Below are 20,906 nucleotides of genomic sequence, written 5' to 3'. Positions count from 1 at the left end.
AGTGGTATTTTTATATTTTACTGTGTTTTGTGAATAAAGTAGGGGTTTGTTTGGGATTATTTTTTTTTTTGTCAGGCAAAAGGCATACATCACTGCACAGATTTGTAGCTCAGCTCTCTTTGAGAGCTTGAAAACTGTTAAAACAAATCCTTCACCATTGTCTACAGCCTACAGAGTGAATGTTGGGTTATTCAGTGTCTTAGACCTCCCATTAGCTGGGCAGAATCTGGAATTCTTCTTGGCTATGATTCAGTGATCATACAGGCAAAGTGTATGTTTAACTGAAAAGAGAATTTTATATATCTCTCAGCCCTGACGCTGTTACTGATGCATTCTGAATATATGAAGGGGAAGAGGAAAGAGGCTTTTAAAAACAAAGCCCAAATCCAGACTTTCTTGTAGTCTTGTTGGTACCAGAGACTAATATCTCATGCAGACAAAAGCTACCTAAAACTGACTTGAGATAAGCATTCTTCCGAAGTGACTCATCTTCCTTAACAATAATGGAAATGTAGCCCCTGTTTATGAGATAGCTGAAGTGCAAATAGTAGTGTCCATGAAGCTGAGGTTAATTACAGGAAGGACTTTCATGGTAATTGCTAATAAACAACACTTGTCCTCCTTTGAATCTGTATTATTCTCTGCAGAGGATGTTAGCTTCTGCAATTTGAATAGAATTTTGAACATTTGCTCAGGAGGTGTAGGCAATAAGAGGCAGGAGTGAATAATAAAAGTCAGCCATAAAAGGGTAGGAAGCTGACCACATCTGACATCTTCTCTCTTATAAAACATTGAATTCTGAACGGGTTACTAAATTCCCACAGATCATCACTGTCTCAGCATGTAATGTGGTATGACCAAAAAGAAACAAACGCCTGCATCCATTCAGAGATTAAAACTGAAAACTAGTCAGTCTGGGAGTGATCATGTCTGCAAAGGGACAGTAAAATACTCTTTTAAAGGCTTCTAGTTCTCGGGGGTGTCTAGAAAGCTGATTTCAGCTTTAAAGGGTGTGTTCTGTGAGAGATTAAAATGTATTATAAATCCACATAGAAGTGAAATTGTAGCAATTAAGCTTGGAAACATACCGCTAGTGTTATTTTAAACTGTAAAGAAAGCAACCATGGAAGTATTTTGAAAGTTGTATGATTGCGATATTAATTTTGTAAAATAACTTAAACTGAAAATCCTCCCTCTTGTGTATCATCCTTTTTAAATTCTTGCATATCTGCTGTAAAGTCTGTGCCTTTCACAAGATATGCCCACAAAGGACTGTCCTGGGAAGGCACAGGTTACGAGGTCTTAGTCTGTGCTCTTTACAATACCACATAAGTATCTTTATCTTATCTATATTTGTTAAATCAATTAAAAGAACATATGGAAGTTAATCCATGGCTGACTTACTTTTGTAGTGTGACACAGTATGAACACATGGGATTTCTTGTCAGTGCAGAAAATACAAAGTAGCTTTTTGGTAAATGTCAGCAGGTCAGACTTGTGGTTGTGTGGAAAACAAGTCTTCATTCTCTTTGATAAAGTTATTCAACATTTATTTTAGGTGGTTAATGATTTAAATTCCTTTTTACCACAGGTATTACAACAGTAAGACAAGAATTGTATGCAGCCTTTTTGAGAGATTCAGAGATCAACTGGCGTAGTGACAGAGCTGTTGGAACTTATTTGAATGTTGCAGTAACTGAAAAATGTAGATTCAGTGGTCCAAAATTAATCTGCCATGATTATTATTTCTTGTCAGTCTGTGTGTAGTTGCATTTTCTCAAAAAAATTGAAAATTCAGATTGCTTTTTTTAGGCAGATTTGAACCAGCACCTTTTACCTCCATGGGGTTGCCTTGGGCTGGAGATATGGAACCCACTTCTACTTAATCTAAATAAACATTTACTGGAGCAGGTACTAAAATCTGCAAGAGGTAGAGCTATACACCACAACTGAATAATTAGGGCATTCTCAGGAGGTGGGAGATTTAGGCATGTGTTCTCCAAGGGAGAAGGGAAAAAGAAATGAGGAAAGATGACTACTTTCTTTTGCCATCTTTGTGGATGTAGTTTGTCATGTCCCTTTTTTTCCTTACAAGTGTCTCAAATCAAATGTTTTGTTTGATCTTAAATAAAGAATTTGGTATCAAATATTTTCTTCTGTCATTGAAAAAATAGAATTTCATCCAATATTTCTGGGTGAGTTCAGCATCTTCTAGGGTTTTTAATGGCCTGAATTTTCATAGTAATGATGAAGTAAATAAGTGAATCTTTATAGGAGCATTAGGCAATGCAGGGCACCTCTATGAGTAGGAAATGGGACTGGTGAGTGCTTTGAAGTCTAGCATACTCCTAAAATCCATCTGCAGGCAAAGGTTTTGCTGTAAACTATAGATCTAGTTGCATAAAGATCATAAACATAAATCATAGCTGTGTGTATGACATGAGCTGTGATAACTAGGGGGGAAACCAGAGCTATATATGCAATGAAGTACAGAGGATACAGTATTGTTTAGGACCTTTTGTGTGGATGGATGCTCAGTGGATGGAGAAAAAGTGAGCCTAGCTTTATCTACATTAACTTAAAAAATTACTGAAGTTTTGGAAGTTGTCTGCTTTAAATTCCCGCAGAGATGCTTGCCAGGGAGAGCAGATGTTCAATAAAAGTGGAAGAGAAGAAGGCTTCCTGACTTTGCCTCTGCCTGGCTCACTCTTAGAAGAGCTTTGCTGGGATATATCAGACACCCCATGTTACAGGGGTCGCAGCTTCCAGCATATGCACACAGGGCTGTACTCTTACCAAGAAGGCAGAGAGAATCTCAGTTATATTGGTTTAATGACCTCTAGCATTGTAAATTACCCTTCAACAGGCTTTCAGTTTTCAAATCATAGATAAATCTTTGAATTTATTGAAGGCATCCCTCTTGTGCTAAGTACTAAAAGCATACTGTACCTTTGATTATTTCAGATTGTAATAATATTTAGTTGTTCAGGAGTGATCACATAATTGGCCTGTAATATGCAAAATTTTGGCTTCCTAAGCCATCAAGAAGTTTCATTGTGTTCTGCCTAAATACATATTAAAAGTGATTTGCAAAATTACAGCTACAGTTGTCTAGAGCAGCAGTCTTCTAAAAAGCAGAAAGACAAGATCACAAATAATGTACAAATAGTTATTTTTATTGTAGCCTCCTTAACTGTGCTCTCTTTCTAGTATTTTCTCAGGTTTTAAAAGTAAAATAATGATTTTTAAATTAAATTTACATTGAATGGATATTTTAATGAAGTAATTCCTATTTCATAGAAATAAAGTGAATGGCACGCTTTTTCTGTAAAAGATATAAGCGGAAGCTTCAGTATGAAACTTGAAACAACACATGTTTGTGAAGCTGTTGCTCTCAACTTAATGCATTTATCTTTTAGAGACCTGCAGAACATGTCAGAGTCCTAAGCAGGCAGTTCTAATGGAGTTTGAGACAATAAAATATTTTTATTCCTTGACATAGGTATATAATCATCTTGTTAACATGGTTTTACTTAAGATAGCTGGAAAGTGGTCAGAACAGAAGTGTAATAAGAAGTGACCTTGGAGAAAAAGCTTCAGTTTGCCTTTGCCCCAGTCACATACCAGAACTGTCTTACACAGCCAGGCCAAAACTTCAGATAGCAGAATACCAGTTTCATAAACCTTTGTGACTGAAACATTCAGACACAATTTTTTCCTACATCACATTTGAAAAATCAGACTTTCTCAGAGCATAAATCTGGACAGACCTGAACATAAGATTTCCTGGTATGTATTATAGTATAAACAGAATTGTCTGCTCCAATAATATAAACCTCAATTTTTTTCTCTTTCTTGAATTGAATTAATTGTTTGGTCCCTGCAGCAGCAGGGCCAAAATTAACTCCTGTTTCACCAGAAACTTTTTGCTAAGAAGTTGTTATTGCATTTGACTGTCAAATAAATTGCTTTGGGAACTGCTCTTTCCTTTTAAATTTATAATATACATTCTTATAAAAAGTAAAAGATACTGTTAGACCTGTAGACTTGAGAAAACCCAGTTCTCACCAGTTCCATAACAACTGGATTCCATTATCATTGATTTTAACTGAGCAGTATACATGGCAGGCATCTTTGTTGAAAAACCTAGAGGGACTGTTTGGAAAATGAGTTAGAATTAAAAGTGAAATGGAACCATTAACTTAACCATTAAGTTTATAATTTAAACAAATGAATAAATTGGGTAAAGTAAAAATACAGGAAAGTTTAAGGTTAAACAGTTCAAAATAACTGGAAATAATTTGAGAAGTATCAGTTTTACTTTGTAAAACATCAATAATTTTATTAAAATTGTTATTTTTATGAAATGTTGGATTCTGTGATATTTTTAATAAATATGGCATATGTCAGCATTATGAGAGTAGCTTGCATCTCTTCCTTTCTTATATTCCTTTGAATCTCTTTTTCACTTTTCTGTGACTGACTTTTATTATTTACCAAGAATTTTGGGTAGTATAGAAAAGCCCAGCTGCTCACACCTGTGCTTTACAGTAGAGGATCTCATTAGACAGAGTTCTAGTTGGCTATGCATTTATTATCACGTTGGAAGTGCTTACTAAACCTATTCTTGCATATGTATTTCCTAAATTTATTTTTTTATTATTATAAAGGTTTTGAAACTACTTGAAATTTAAGTGCAAAAACAGACGATGAAATAATCTATCCTACCAAGCTTTTCTCAGTGGTGATTGTCTGGGTCATGGCAATACAGCCTAAAGATGCTACTTCTACTACTGCCACTGTCCTGATGAAATATAATTTTCTGCATATGATAGCTGAGGCTGAACACTGTGAGTATTAGAACCCAGAGTGGTTTATTCATTCAGCTTTTCAGAAATGGAGTTTTGTAATGGAGATATGAACATCTCTTCCTAAATGACCATCACACTGTGTGCTCAAATATCCAGGAGGGCATATTAAAAACATTAAAAAAAAAACCAAACAACAAACCAAAAATACGTACTCAAGCGTTATATGAAAGCACAGATTTAAACACCTTTCTGTTTTCCAAGCCTTTATTAACATTTATCTCGTCCTTACTGTCATCTAATGCCTTTTTGAATTCTCTATCATGCTGATGTACTTTCACTTCTAAATGGCATTCATTGCTCACAGCCTTCTTGTTTTCCTAATTCTTTCTTCACTACTTACTCTTTATATATTTTCTTTTATGTATTTTTCTTTTATTTATTTTTCTTTTATATATGTACTTGTTTTCTTTCTTCTTTCTACTAATTATTGTTTTCATTCTCACTAGTGGAGGTAGGTAGAGGGGGGGAAAGTTCACAGGAATGTTCATTTTTTCTTAGCAAATATTTCACTATATTTCACTATATTTGTAACCTCTTTCCATTATCCTTCAGAAAGATTAGAGTACGTTTATTTCATTTATTTATGTAAAGCTGCATAGAATTGAAGGGGGAAGAAACCTTGCTCACAGGAAAATACATGGTGTGCAGGAAGTTAAAAATCTGAAAATGTTTTCTGCACCCACCTAAACACAATATATAGTGTCCAGTAGAAGAAAGCCTTACACACAGTTACTAGTGAAGATTTCTTCTACTATAACTACTATTATTTCTTCTTTTAAATTGCAGTCTCAGCTTGTTTGAGACTATCCAGTACAAATAAGTGTTATCTGTTTATAATTTTTACCACTGTGGCTTGTGAATATATATTTGAATCATAATCAATCAAAAAAATCAATTGTTAAAAATAGATTATTTGTTTAAATTAATCATCATTTAAATAAACAATAAAAAGCAGTTCTAATGTCAGGGAAAGCTATTAACCACCAGTTGGGGGCCCTTCTAAATTTTAAGATGGGCATGAGGCCTGGATAAATTATCAGTGCTTTAGTTTCCCTTCCTGACATTTCATCTGTGTGGTCTTCAGGACAAAAGAGTACTTGTTTGTTCAAACTGTGCCTGGAGTGATGAGATGATGCTTATTTGCTGTAATGCAAACAAAAAAAAAATTATAAATGATCAAAAAGATAAAAATATAGCTGTTTAGTTTCACATGCTTAAGCATAATGAAGTTTTTAGGACAGCAGAAAGGGTATTTCCTGCGTTTCAGTCCTGAGCTTATTGCTTTGGCTGATAGCCCTAATGCAAATGACATTAGAAACCAAACTGAACAAACCCTTGTGTTATGAGAATGCTAGGCAGGCATTCCACATTGGGGTGGAGCATCAGTAAAGGGCAATAGGGCAACCTACATTTTGTTCTTTTTTCACATATTTATGACAGACTAATGAAATTAATTTTTTCCCTGTTTTTCCATAGGACTTTGAAACGTTTGGGTTTTTTTGTAAAAGAATTTGTGAGATTTTTCTTCAGTAAGTCAAGAGATGGTTTTATTTGTGTTATGAGATTTTTAAGAATTAATGTATTTAAAACTGAAAAATACGGTTTTAATTTATAATCTGGGATGTTCACATTAGATATTTGGTAATGCCTTGAAAAAAATTGCCTTTGCTTAATTAGATGTTAGTGTTATTTCTTGAGGTTTCCAAGAGATGCAAGGGCACATCTAAACTGTTTCTCATGAGTGGCTGTACATTTTTTTAAGATCAGTCTTTGCTATTCTGTGAAGTATTATTTCCTTAGTCTTTCCTTAGACTGACTTGATCTTCAGGTGCAACTTTTATGTGCCTGTAAAATAAAATAAAATAAAATAAATAAGGAAAAAAAGAAATGGTTCCATCCGCATTTGGTTTTGTTGGCCTCCTTCTGAGATTTTTAATGGACAACTAGTTTGTTTTATTTATCTGACAGAGTTTCTTCATATTGTTTCAGGTTATCAGCACTCTTGCAGATCATATTACAGCTTGTGCTCAGATTTGACCCTTGCTAGGGTTCACTTTAAATCAGATCCTTATCATTAATGCAGTGATAAATAAAGATGCTGTAGAAGCAGTATACAGATTATTTATTTAGTGCCTCTCTGTATCATGTTTTATACAACCAGGGATCAATGTCAGACCTTCATGGATATAGCTTAGGTTGCATTCAGTAACTACAACCTAAAGCCCTTTAAATAATGTTAACTTAATAGCTAAAATTTTTACAAAATAAGTCTGCAAAAGGGGGAAATGTTGCTCTACAGTGAGGAAGATTTTGATTTTTAGTTTCACCCTCATGTTTTCAGTTTAACTGCCTCTGAAATCCTGACTTTAAAAAAATAAATAAAAGGGAGACAAATGCTTTTAAGGAAAAATTGAGTGCCCTACCATAGGGGTGACCCTGGGTAATTGCTTTTGTAATGATAGTTTTTGGGAGGCTCCAAATAATTTTGTGTTTTAAGATCTCTCATTCCTATGTTTTTCCACTTGTAAGTCTTGCTAACTGCTTATGTCATAAGATAATTTCATTTTTGTTAGATAAATTTAGGCTGAATTAAAACATAGTTTTTTTCAATGTTACCTTTGTTCATAGTCTTATAACTTTCTGTAATACTTGTTCTCAAGTGTCCATCTTGCTCTGAAAGATGGCAGATTTGTAGTCTGTGTGTTTTCTATCTTGGTTTTATTTGCATTAGTTTTAAAGTCTAAGCAATCATGTGTAAAGTTAAGAATGAAGAAAGCAAGTTTTTCTATTAGAATTATCAGAAGTCTAGTCTATGTAACAAGCAAATTGAACTATTGCTAGTAAATGAAATAATTCACTTAAGCTTTTATATTTTTACAGACCATTTTTACAGAAGACATTTTAAAGACATTTAATAGGCGTATAAATAAAGGAGAGGTGTCCAGTGGAAATATGTTTAAGTACAAATTTATGTTTTAGCAAAACTCAGATACTTAGATTTAGATTTGAAGATATATCATGGGTAAAATTGGATTCAGGTTTGGGCATAGATAACAAAATCTCAGTAGTTATTCTGATAAAATTTCAGCCCATACAGTAGAAATTCTAGGTATTCAATGTGTTCTTGGAATATTTTCTTCCTACTTGGAAATAAAATATGTACAGGTGGGTTGGGTTATTTGATTCAGATAGAAATCGCCTTTCAAAGGAAAAGAGAAAATATGAAAGTATTCAGAACTCTGGAATGGTTTTGAGATTTGCAACTGATGTATTTCATCCTCCCCATGGTCTGTTACTGTAGAAATTATTAAGTATTAAGAATTTGAGGTCTAGCACTTTCAAGGAAAGCAGCTATAGCAATTTTGTTACCTTTGTTTTAATGCCTCTTGCAATTTTAGTCCAAGCTGGGAATCATATGGCTAAGATGAAGAGAAAGACAAAACTGAAACAAAATTGAAGTCCTTCAGAGATTTCATTAATCTACAAGGCCTTCTATCATATTAGCCATATCTATTTAAAAGTTTATCTGAAAACCCATAACCTCCTTTGAAGGCTTGCTTCTGTAGGGGCTATGAAAAATTCAGCCTGGTACATTTTAGCTCATGCAGGGAGCTAGCTCCATTATATCACACTCTGTTCAAGAGGTAGCCAGGGAGCAGCTATCCTCAGGAAAATGTGATTATGGATGTTAGGTTAGACTGAACTATGCAAGAGATTTATTTTGGTTTTCAATAATTTATGCTGGCCATGAGATGGTTGTGTACTTATATCAAAATCAAATTTTTATTTAACTGAAAAGTTGGAGAGATGTTTGTGTCATTTACTTTGAATGGCCTGCCTGTAAAATCATGTACTGCTGTAATAGCACTAACAAATACTAAGAAAAATGACAAACATTCATTACAAAGTTATAGTTAGTTTTACTTTCCTTTATTTTTGCATGTTAATCTTAAAATTTGTTAGCCTTTCATTTCTGGAGTCTTGGTTTCTGTTGTAGTTAACAATATAAGAATATTAGACCAAGTAGGATTCTGTGGGACAGGGATGTTTGAGATTGTTCACTTTGATTTCACACTGGGCATTTGAAGTTGTAGCTGAATTAGGGTGTATTATTTTAAAATGATGTTTTTAATAGATTAATGTATTTTACTGTTTAATTGGAGATCTGTTATTGGAGAATGATGTCTCTGATATATAAGAATTTTCAGTCTTTATCTTGGAAAGAATGAAGTTATGCCTTTCAAATGGATCCAAGGAAACATAGGAATATTTTACAATATAACTTTTGAAATTGCTGAAACACTTTTCTTTATAATTTAAAAAGAACAGCTGGAATTGTGCTGATCCATTCAAATACTCAGGATGTAGCTGACACACTGTATTCCTCCCAGATAAGAAAACTGGAGGTGAATGACTGATATGAGGTGTATAAAGAAAATTTAAACAGAATGCATTTCTATTAAGCAAAGCGTTAATACATTTATCTGGAAATCATCCAAAAGAAACAACCATCATCTTGGTTATGTTTGTTCTGATACTGTAAAATGTATTTTGCATGTTTGTGAATGAGCTTAGTAGCTTACTTAGCTGGATTCCAAAACTAATATTGAAATTACTGCTTTATTTATTTATTTCTCTGTGACTTGACATTTCAAAATCTCTTAAACAGTGGGCTTGGGGGGGGGGTGGGGGGGGGTTTGTGGGATGTTTTCTCTTTTGGTTTGGTTTTTCAGGTTTTGGGGTTGGGTTTTTTTTTTTGGTTTGTTGGTTTTTTGGAACTTCGGTTTTCAGAAGTACTCCTTTGCCTCTTCCCATTTATATTGGCCCCTCTAATAAAAGGTATTAATTAATTCACTGTCATTCATCTTGCTTACATCCTTGAATATTATGGTTCAAACAACACTACAGCACTTATTGTTAGTCATCAATGGTTTTATATTATGTAATTTGTCTTTATAAGTCTCCACATAAAGCTAGGAATTACTTCAGCGATGGATAATCTAAATTTCAAATACTGTCTTGTATAAATGTCACTTCCAGGTCATTATTAATAAAGCATGTACCTAATTGGAAGTACACATGACTGTCTCTGCTGCTGGCTTCTGTACATGCTCTAGAATACAAAGTATGAAAGGGCTTTAGATAGATATTTAACTGTATTACCTGTACTTGTTGCCATGTTAATTGGTCTTAATGGATCTTGACAAATACTAAGTTAATGATAACTGAGTGCAACAGATGGATAATAAAGGAGTCTAAAAACCTAACCCCAGATTTTCCCAGTGAAGACTGAACTTACTATACAGTAGGCTGTTTCTATTAAAGGTCATTATTAGGTCAAACGCTACTGTTTGCAAAATGACATTTTTGTACTTTTCCTACCATATTTTGTTCATTTGGAGGTGAAAAGGATCATACATTTTGTATAAGGCAAGATATTTTAAAATGAAGGGTAAGGTATAAAATCAGACAAGGAACTCATGAACATTTTGGTCTTGAGTATATTTCTTGTGAATATTTGAGCAAGATGAGTTTGCACAAAGAGCTTATGGTGTGTTAATTCAAGTCTTACACAGTGAAATGAGAGAACATCCTTAAACTTTCTTGTTGTCAATCACCATGATGTGAGAAACTGCTACAGTATTAAGAAGTAGGAGATACAGTCCCAACATGCAGTATAGGCCTCTCTTTAAGGTGAAAATGTATCGATGGGCTTTAAATCTCACTTTAAAAAGAGAATGATGTATTTAAATATTGATGCAAAGAGGAAGGGCAAGAACTTCACCTGAATGACAGTTACTGATATTCTTTCAATGTAATTAGTAATTACTTTTGCTCACACCATGTGAGAATGTTAATATTGTTCTGTTGGCTCAGAACTGAAATACCCATAAATCTCCATTTAAAGGAAAATTTCTCAACAACAAAATACAGAAATACAAATATTTTAATTCATATTGAAGATGTTATGTAGCATGTTGTTTACAGTGCAGTGCTAAATGCTGAAACACTTCACAAATTCATCTTATGGGCTCTTATGATTTGGGGATTGGAATTAAGTGCCAGAAATCCATGTTTAAATAGAATTAGGGACTTGACAGTAGTTGACAACAGCCAGGCAATTCCACATTATCCTACGTGCTGGCCCACATCATGCAGGCCTCATGCAATCAAAACTGTTGCTGAGCTCCAAAGAGATCCTGTCTGCTTAAAACCTGGCCTGTCAGACCGTCTCAGGCTGGGATTTTCACAGGACCGTATAAGAACTGAGCACCCAGTTGCTACTTAAAGACCTTTAACTATGGTCTGCAACTATTTGTGTAAGGAGCCTGTGGCTTCCTAAAAAATTTTGCCACCTTTCCAAATATACTTGTCGGATTACAACCAGATACTTCATTCAGATTCAGTCAACAGAGTTAGGAGAAGAAGAGGTGGGCACCATGAGCCCTGAAAGTAGCTGGGAAATGGAGATAAAATGTTTAGTGGAAGCTCTGCTCAAGGCAGAAACCAGCTGATAAGGTCTGCAACTAATGAGTGGCTACAGCTGGATTAAAACCTTTGAATCTGCTCTTGTTTGTGCTGACACTGGTACTTACTTAAAATGTCAGTATAAAAAGGTTGGTGCAGATTAAAGATAACAGACTATAGCATATGCAGAGAGTGTTTGTGGAGAGTCTGCAGAAATTTTAGAGCACTCATCCAGTGTGCTAAATTAAACCCAGTGTATTTCTGATCCATTATCTTCTGTCTGACCATAGGCTTCAAAAGTAGGTGAATGGAACGCACATGCCCTCTTACATCATGTCAGTGGCATAATCTCCATATGGAAAAAAGGAAAATCTTTCCTAAACCCTAAAAGCCAGTTAGATTCTACCTTGATGATTATCTGATGACCCAGATCTTACATTCTCAGCTTACACCATATAAATCCCAAGCAGATCTTTTGGTTTTAAGTTCCTCTTGGGCATACTTAGAACATTGTGCCAGGGTGTTTTCAGCATCTCTGGTGCATTTTCTTTTTCCTAGTCCCTAATGTAAACTCTTCTGGAACCAAAATCTGCAAATTCAGCTTCCCAAGGTAGCCCAAATTTAGTCCTGACTGTGACATTCCTATGCAATTCACAAATCCACAGTATCTTTGACCAGTGTTGGTGGTGAGCATACTGATTTACAGTTTACCTCCTGCACTGTAACAGTGGTTACAATATAGACTCAACCTTAGCAAAAGCATTTCTAAGAGCAGTCATCTGATCACTAGCCCATAAAAGTGATCTTTAAGGCGATTGATTCTGAGCAGAGCATTGCTGAAGTTTAGTGGGTTTTAATCTAGTGACTTTAAGAAATATTAGACTAAAGCTAAGTAAAAAGGATGGCAGATAAAGACAATGGATCAAAATTTAATTTTACAGCTGAATTCTCTTTGAATAGACACACAGAATCTTTAGAAAACTATACATGTATTTCTAGGATGTCATAATCCTAGCAGTGCCTTTCTTTCTGTTCAGTTTAGAAAAGAATTTCTAGGAATCTCTTTTTTTTTTTTTTCTGTAAATATAACACTTTTAGAAATATAAATTCTGAACATTTTTCTACACTCATTGCTAAAAAGAGCCGTGGACAATTAATAAACTTAACCTTTTTTTACTAATAATGATTCAATAAATCTTTTTCTATCTATAGCTTTTCTTTAAAAAAATTAAAACTCAGACTAATGGGATTTTTTGCCTGTTTCATGAAACCAAAGTTTCAAAAACATTGATTTTTATTGGGGTGAAATGAAACCTTTCAGTGTCTCATGTATGTGTGCATGTACAGTCTCTGCTCCATCACTCACTGGATTTGCAGGCTAAACACATTCAATTCTGTTCTGAATTGAGCAGAGTAATTATTCAAAGGTATGCCTCCAAAAGTATGTGGTTACCCTGGACAGTCATAACTGTTTTGGAGGTTGTTTGCATCTGACTAAGCTCCAATGCATGCTGAGAGGTTTTCCTTGATTAAAATTTTGTTTGGTCTGAGTAGGCAAGTATTTTCAGGTTTTCCCTTTCCCTTGGAAAACAAAAAACCCCACATCTCTTTTCAAAGAAATTATTGAGAAATTAAAGCTGAAAGTAATACCTCATTTTAAAGAAATAATACTTCCTACTTCAAAGTGCCTGGTAGCGAAAGGATTAGTCTTTCTGGTTCCACTAGGCAGTCATGTATACTGTTGCAAAACAAGTTTGGTGCATGGTATTTGGGGAATTAATTTCAGCTTTTCTCTGAATAGTGTAGGAAACTAATCTGGAAACCAATTAATTACCTAAATGATCAATTTTACATTTACGTCAGTTTTGATATGAAAAATTGTACTCCGTTGCATCTTTTCTAGCTTTTATATTTATATATTCCTGCAAGTTAGTGTTAGATTTTTGTATCTCTAGGAACAGATCTAACAGAAACATAAATGTTAACACATAAATGTTTCTGGAAGAAAAATATTACATAGATTAACAGCTGTATAATGTTGATTTAATCTTCAAGTTTTTAAACATGATTTGTAGTTTATATGTACGTAATAATGACTTTTTTCTTAATAATTCATTATCTTTCTCTAAATATCTCTCAAATGCAATTGTGCCATGTACATGTACTTTATTTTACCAAATAACCCGGTTTTATATTTTGCATTTGTAATTCTTTCAACCTTAATTTTTTCTTTCATATTCTTTCAGTTTCTCTAAATGAGGCCACCTATGAAACTGCTGGCAGGTAGTAGAAAATAAGTGTTTAATGAGTAAGGAAACTATTATAGCAGTCAGAAAAGGGAAATTACGGCATATGTAATAGGAGAGTCATTACTTTTATAAAATTCATTATGAAATTGTTAATGTCTCTTGACAGTTCTTTAGTAATTAAGATTTAATCTTGATTGTCCTTCTGTTAACATGAAATGATACGATGGTTGATATTGTTTAAATCACAATGTTAAGTGAATGAATAGCCAGTGTATAATCTTCTGCACAGTATTTGTTAAGAGGCTTTAATGCTATATTCAACACAATTTAGAAAAGTGTTTTTTCATTAAATTATGAATGTAAGTTTGTAAAGTTGAAATCGCCTCTTTGTAAAATTACAGTTATATTTTATATATATATGAACACACATTTATATACTTTTCTAGCTTTTGAAAAATATATAAAGTGTATAAATTAAGGCTAATATCAAGGTATGACTAAAAGCTAGACTTTCAGACTAATTGATAATCCAATGAAACTCAGTAGGCATTAGAAACATTTGTAACAAATGTAACTGCTCAAAAACATATTTATGAGACAAGTAGACTGTTATTTTATCATTATTGTAGCTGACATAGTATTTTACAATAAATATAATCTAGATAAGAAACATCAAGGCAATAATCAAGCTAAGCAGGTGCTTACCCAGAGGATAAAGGATGTCATGAAAATCAACCTCCCACAGAGCTAGAAGAGAAGGGTTTAGAGCTATTGTGTCTTGTCATAATGATGACAGAAAGACACAGTCCTCCCAGCTGGAAAATAAGACAGAAACTTACCACCACCCAGAGAAATATGAAGGGCACATTAATACAAGTAATCCTAAAATATGAAAGTGAGCTAATGTCGACAGAGAGAATTGATCCATTTCATAAAGAACAACACAAGGAAGGTCTTTTGGCAATCATACTGTGCTTATGTTTAAGCATTGTATGTTTAATTTCTGACTGTTGGGACTTACTCTGTGACTTTTGGAAAGTCACTTGGTGCTAAAATCTGCTACAAATTCCTACTGTCCTCAAAAGGTCTAAAATCAGTTTCTTAATGTCTGTATTGTAGTTCCCCAAGCATAAAACAGGAGTAATAGCAATTTTCTGTCTTGAGGGCTTGTCACAAGTATCAATTCGTTAATCTCTTAGCTGGTATAACACAGCAATGACAAAAGCACATCTATACTGTATGATAAAAAGGTAAAATTTTAACAGATCATTTAAGAAAGGGAGAAGAAAAAGTCAGTATCACAAACTGAAAGCATTCCCAAAACAAAATTATTATTATCTTATTCAATAACTTTATTCCTAGGATTATTTAGTGATATTGTATCCGAGGCAACCCACCTGTCACTATGATTGCTGTTTTAAGTTCTGCTCAAGTACTTTTCAAACATCACTGATGTGTTCTGTCCATGAATACCAGGTTATACAAATTATTTTAAAAAAGCCCAACAAATCAAACACTCTAATTTTGATATGTTGCATTTCATTGCAAGGTTTTTAAGAGACTTTTCCATAAATTTGTTCCAAACACTGTTACACACAGTGAACACATTCTCAGATAAAAAGTTGAAAGCAATGAGTACTTACTGTATGTAAGGTATACATGTGTAAAAATCAGTAGGATTGCTACCACAAACACACAGACTTTCACTATCAACCACTTAAAATCAGTTTGAAAGCATTTGGAAAGCATTTTAAAGAGCAACTAGGCATCAATAAAATTTAATTAATTGGGTATATGGATGCACATGTAAACTGAGTGTTAATTGTGCTAGCAATGTTTTTCCATTAAAAATTAAACTCATGATTAGTAATGAAGAAAAAAACAAGCCAGTGTTGATCCCTAAACAAATCTCATTTTCTTTAATTGTGCCCCTACTTTATATAATAATCATAATTCTCCATTTGCTTTGTTCAATATGAGCATCACTACAGCATGGGAAAGGCAGATCGATTGCCAGTTGTTTTAAGATATCACAGAAATCAAAGCTTTTGATGCAATTTTTTTGTTTAAATTGCCTTATCCCTCCTTTAAGCAAGAATTTAAAGTTCTTTTCTCTTAATATTAGGCAGACTACGTAATGTATTAAGGGGAAAAATAAGTTTGTCAACCATATTTTTATAAAGAAGGTTTTAATAGGAATGTGGGGATCATTGGGGTAATCTACATTAAGTTATTTACCTATAGGTCTGAGTGTACATAGATAAGAATTAATATGAGTATCAGTTCAGTCCAGATGTAGGTATTTGAAGCTTCAGTTCTGATCCTGCTTCTTCCACAAACTCTGGTCCTCTAACTATGCTTTAAGAACAAATACAAATCGGGGTGGGGGGAGCAGAGAGAATGTGCTCTGTTCCTGGAAGAAGTCAGTAGATTTCAGGAGAGAATGTTAGCATCTAGTGCTTGTCAAACAGCTATGCATCCACACAGGTTGGGCTGAGGCCTCAACAGTGTGAGTTTTAAAACCAGGTCCTCTTCTTGTACAGTGCTGTAGTATCTCCATGGTTCTGGATTTTGTTCCCAGGCAGGCAGCTGGGAGTTAGGAATTGGACAACCTGAGTTTTATTAGCCAGGTGCTCTAAATGATCTAGGCACTCATTCTCCAGTTCCTCCACAAGCAAAATGAATATTTCACTTCATTATCTCACTATTGTAAAGATATAAACACCTTAAAAATTGCAAAGTACTCAGGGATGAGGTAAACATGGTTACCATATAAGTAGAGAGCAATGGTATTATTGTCTTTGAATATAAATGGAAGACAATGATAAAAAGAAATACTAGAAAGGCAGGAAGGCCAAAAGAATCTGAACCAATACACTCTGAGGATTCTGAATCCAAATCTTAACTCATACATTTATTCATATCAGCTTTAGTGGCAGAGCATCACAACCTGTGGAAAAGCTTAGTTCGCTCTGTACCTCCGTATAAAGAAAAATGTTAGGACAAATCAGCTTGTGACCACACATTTTTCATATTAATTGTTAACTCATGCATTCTATCTAGATCTTGGATTGTGGGTGGACTTTAAGATGGTACTATTCTGAAAGGATTTGAAGTCCAAATCAATTAAACCAGACAAAGTAATGTCTCACTGGAATCTAAGCAGATAACAGTGAGGAGTCTGTCATGTTCTAGGTTTAGAGAGGATCAGTCAAAATACTTAAGTAGCAGTAAAGAGGGACCTGAATAAAAGGCTTAGGAGTAGCAGGACAGTATTTTACAGATAATGCAAGATCTATCAAAATATGAAGAGAGTATTTTATAGCTTCCACACTGAGCTTTGAAATTCCTCATTGTCTGTTGGACTCAGGAACTGCATTTTTCTTTCTGTGTAGCACTGTCATTTCTCAGGAGCTTCTTTGACAGTGTTGAGTAGAATAAGAGGAAAAAGAAGCTTTGAGAAATATCACAGCTTTCCTTCTGTGGCCTTGTGTGCCTTCTCAATATCCATGACTCTGACAGCTGAGAAACAGACATGTTCCATACTTAAATGCTAAACTAGGTAAGTTCAGTTCAAATTCTTCACAGCCTCAGGATGAAAAGCAAGAAAACTTTGTTATAAGAAAATTTTCAAAGGCATAGAATGGATTTTTTCTCTTGTTCTTGAAAACTCAGGAAAAAATATATCCTAGTGGTGATAAAGCCTTGATTGCCTAAATCTCACTGTCTTAAAAGTATGTACTTAAATTACTGATTAGTTTGTCACCTAACATGAAACTTTTGCTACTCATATGTGAAACTTGCCATCTTGATAGATGAGTGCAAATATTCTACCAAATTAAATTTGTGCTCCAACAGTTCGTGGGTTTCTTCTTTCTCCACATAGTGTTGAGATGCCCTTCCTTTCCAACATCAGCCTTCCTCCTCTGAAACACCTCATGCCCATTTGGTTGAAGTACCCTGTGCTGCCTGTGCTTAGGTTGTGATTCACATATATTGGAGGTGCTATTTAGTATCTCCAGTGACAGAAACAATAACATGAAGCAATGTAAGGGAACGGTGTTCTAGTTCCTTAATTGCTTCAGGACTAATTCAGCATGGGTTGTTTTACTTTACCCAACTACATGTCCTGTTCATCCCAACAACATCTTCAGACCAAAGCTAAGAAAAAGGATGCACAAATTTAGTAAACTAAGTGGCCAAATTGTGGTTGTTTTATATTTGTCCATGCATTTTATTTATAAGAGCTATAACAATGTACTTCTCTGAAGCACATACAGAACTATAAATTTGTGGGTCTAATATATTTTGTACTTTGAAACATGACAAAAGTGCTTAAAGATAGTATAATGATTTCATGTAGACAGCCCCAGGAAATCTCTGCATCTGACTGTGAGAAGTGGCTTACACCATTTCACTGTGGTTTGGAGAACAGAACTCACAAATTCCATAGGAATTATTAGAAAACAACACAGAAGGCCCTATCAAGAATAAAGTGAGCTACTTGAAATCCTGGCAGTCAAGTCTGCACTGATCATTTGTCTGATCCCAGAAATGTCTGTCCACTAAAAGATTTTCAGTGGACACAGATATTCAGGTAGGACTTCATCAAAGACTGGGTCTTTGTCTTACCTGCTTAGATAGGAAAGTAAAGGCTCTTCATACTCTGCATTGCCTTGCACCTAAGGTACAGAGAAGATTCTGCTTATTTCCCACCCTTCTGTGATTCTATTTAGTGATGTGGTCTGCCATTAGGTGGACAGAGGTTAAGAGTAGCTTGTTTTTAATTTCCCTCTTGAATGTGGTTGCTAGTAGGGAAAAGAAAGTGTCTTTTGGAAGGCAGTCATAGCTGACTTTATTAGGCATGGGGGGAGCAAAGAAGGTATTTCAGAACAGGCTGAGAATACTGGGATCCTCTAAAGAATCCTGTTTGTGACTGCCCCATCCTCCCATGTCAGATAAAGTTTGCAAGTGTGCTTTCAAGCACCTTAACTCTTGTCCTAATCTTATAAGAGAAATGGAAGTATTTGCTGTTGCTTATATCTACAGTGGTTTCTGTCTCTTCTGTCTGTCACATGACCCAGATCCTAAACCTCCTTGTAAACTTCAGTTAAATGTTTTGCCACAGACTGGGGGATGTGTTTCAATACCGGCTTTGTTCAGTGCACTAACACGTTTTGAAGAACAGTAATTTGAAATAATAAAGAAACTAGATGGAAATTTTTTTTCTGTTGGACTTCCAGCTGATCTGATGAGTTCCTGTTTTCACACACTAACTGTATTGTTTTTTGAGTGCAAATGATTATACATTCCAAACTGAGGACACAAATTTAAGTCTCCTTTTTGCTAATATGAGCCTTGTACTCATTAGCATTCAATCAGAATGGATTAAGAGGTGGGGAAAGAAAGTGAGACTTAAATATCTGCTAAAGATCAACAGAATGATGAGTAACTACAATTCTGGCTTTGGGTTTTGAAATCTTGGGGATCTGGGCTTCCCTCCCTCCCTCCTACTCCAAACTGTTAGTTACCTTTGGGTTGAAATTTCATTACTCTGGGACCTTGCTGTCCTGTCTGACATTTGTTCATTTAGGGCACAGGGGAAGGGTTGTGTTTGAACTGTCAGATAACTGTTAACTCTGCTGCAACTTCTTCAGCTTGAACAAGTTATTGCCAAAACCAGTCGTGTTGATTCTTATACAGCTGTGGGCAAGCAGTGTTTTCTCTTTCCTGCATATCTTGACTGTTTTTTGTTATTTGAAAATTCTGATAATTGTGTATGACTGGATTTGACAGAATGTTGTAAAAGGGAGATCTGTTCTCTTGTCTTGAATGTTGAGCAAGCAATTTGGTACACGTTGCTTTACTTCTTCATGGTTATTTTTACTTTCTATTAATTGTGAGAGTATTTCTAGAAAATGTCACTTTCAAAATGCTTTTTAGTAGAAATTAAAATGCCTTTTATAAAATTATAAAATTTTACACTTTGTAAAATGTGAAGATCTATCCATATTGTGAAGCAAATAGTTTTCCTATGGAAATAGAGTTATTCTGTTTGGAATATGTACCAAGCATATATCATGCTTATTTCCCTCAAGTAATAACTAAAGCTAGTGAATCTCAAGATAGTAATTTTCTGTTAGCAAAAGCTGTCTCTACAAACTCATTTCTTCAAACATTATGTTAATTTTGTATACCTTTAAATATGAAAAAGGCAAAATTTTTTGAGAAATAATTCGTTAGACTATGAAAACCTTAATTCTTTTTTTTTTGTTGTTACTCTATTGAGTTTTAAATCTCACAACAAGCCAAAGTTGTGATGCATAATGGATATGAAGATGAGAAATTATTTCAGTATTTCACTATGGCAGAAAAAATAGGTACTTTTGATCTAAAACCGATGATAAGGTAGTTCAATCACTGCTAAATAAATAAATTTTCAAAATAGATTAAATCTAACAAATTGTAATCTATTGTCATACCGTAAAACTCACTAGCAGTAGCACTATGACAGGCTAGTATTACATAATATAATGTATTTAAATGCATGTTAAATGACATTTGGATATAATGTGCCAGTAGTAGTATTCTGTGATACAAAATTCCCCTACAAAGATACATAACAAAAAAGTAATGACAAGTCTATACAATGAAAGTATCCATTACTGGTGTCTGAAAGAGAACACCAGCTAAACCAGACATTTCTGAAAATTCATTTAATGGGAAATTTTAAAAATAATTATTTTTCTTGGGAATAGAATTCCTCATGGGAAATGAATACATTTCAATAAACCGAGTGTTTAATTTAAAACACAAATTCCAAGTTTGAAACTGGCTATGCTGGGAACTGCCATTAAGATGGAAATTCCATGTTTCTATTAGATTAATAAATGCAAAGAAAGATCAACCATGTGAGGGAGTTGCCACAGTCTCTTTTCAAACTCAGCTACTATATTTGTTCAAGATATCAAACAAAATCTCATTCTGTTAGCAACTGAACATACAGTAAGTAGGTCCCTGTTCTTGCTGTCTAAAAATGCATGAAGGAAAGACCAGGGAAGAGTTGAAAATATTGAAGTAGCTTTCCTAGATAGCAAAGTGACAAGATTCAAAGCTTTACCTATTCTCAGCATCATGTCCTATCATATGAGGTTGTTTCTAATTTATTTTTGCCTATATTATTTTTGTTTACTGTATAATAGATAATATAAAAAGGCCCATCATGAGAAGTATATTTTTTCCCATTATCAACTGACCCACTAGCTTCAACAATCTTAATTTTCTTGATAACTGCACTATCCTGATGATTGATGCTATT

This window comes from Phalacrocorax aristotelis, chromosome 8 (assembly GCF_949628215.1).
Source record: "Phalacrocorax aristotelis chromosome 8, bGulAri2.1, whole genome shotgun sequence".
In the NCBI taxonomy this organism is placed as follows: Eukaryota; Metazoa; Chordata; class Aves; order Suliformes; family Phalacrocoracidae; genus Phalacrocorax; species Phalacrocorax aristotelis.
This window is presented reverse-complemented; position numbering follows the sequence as displayed.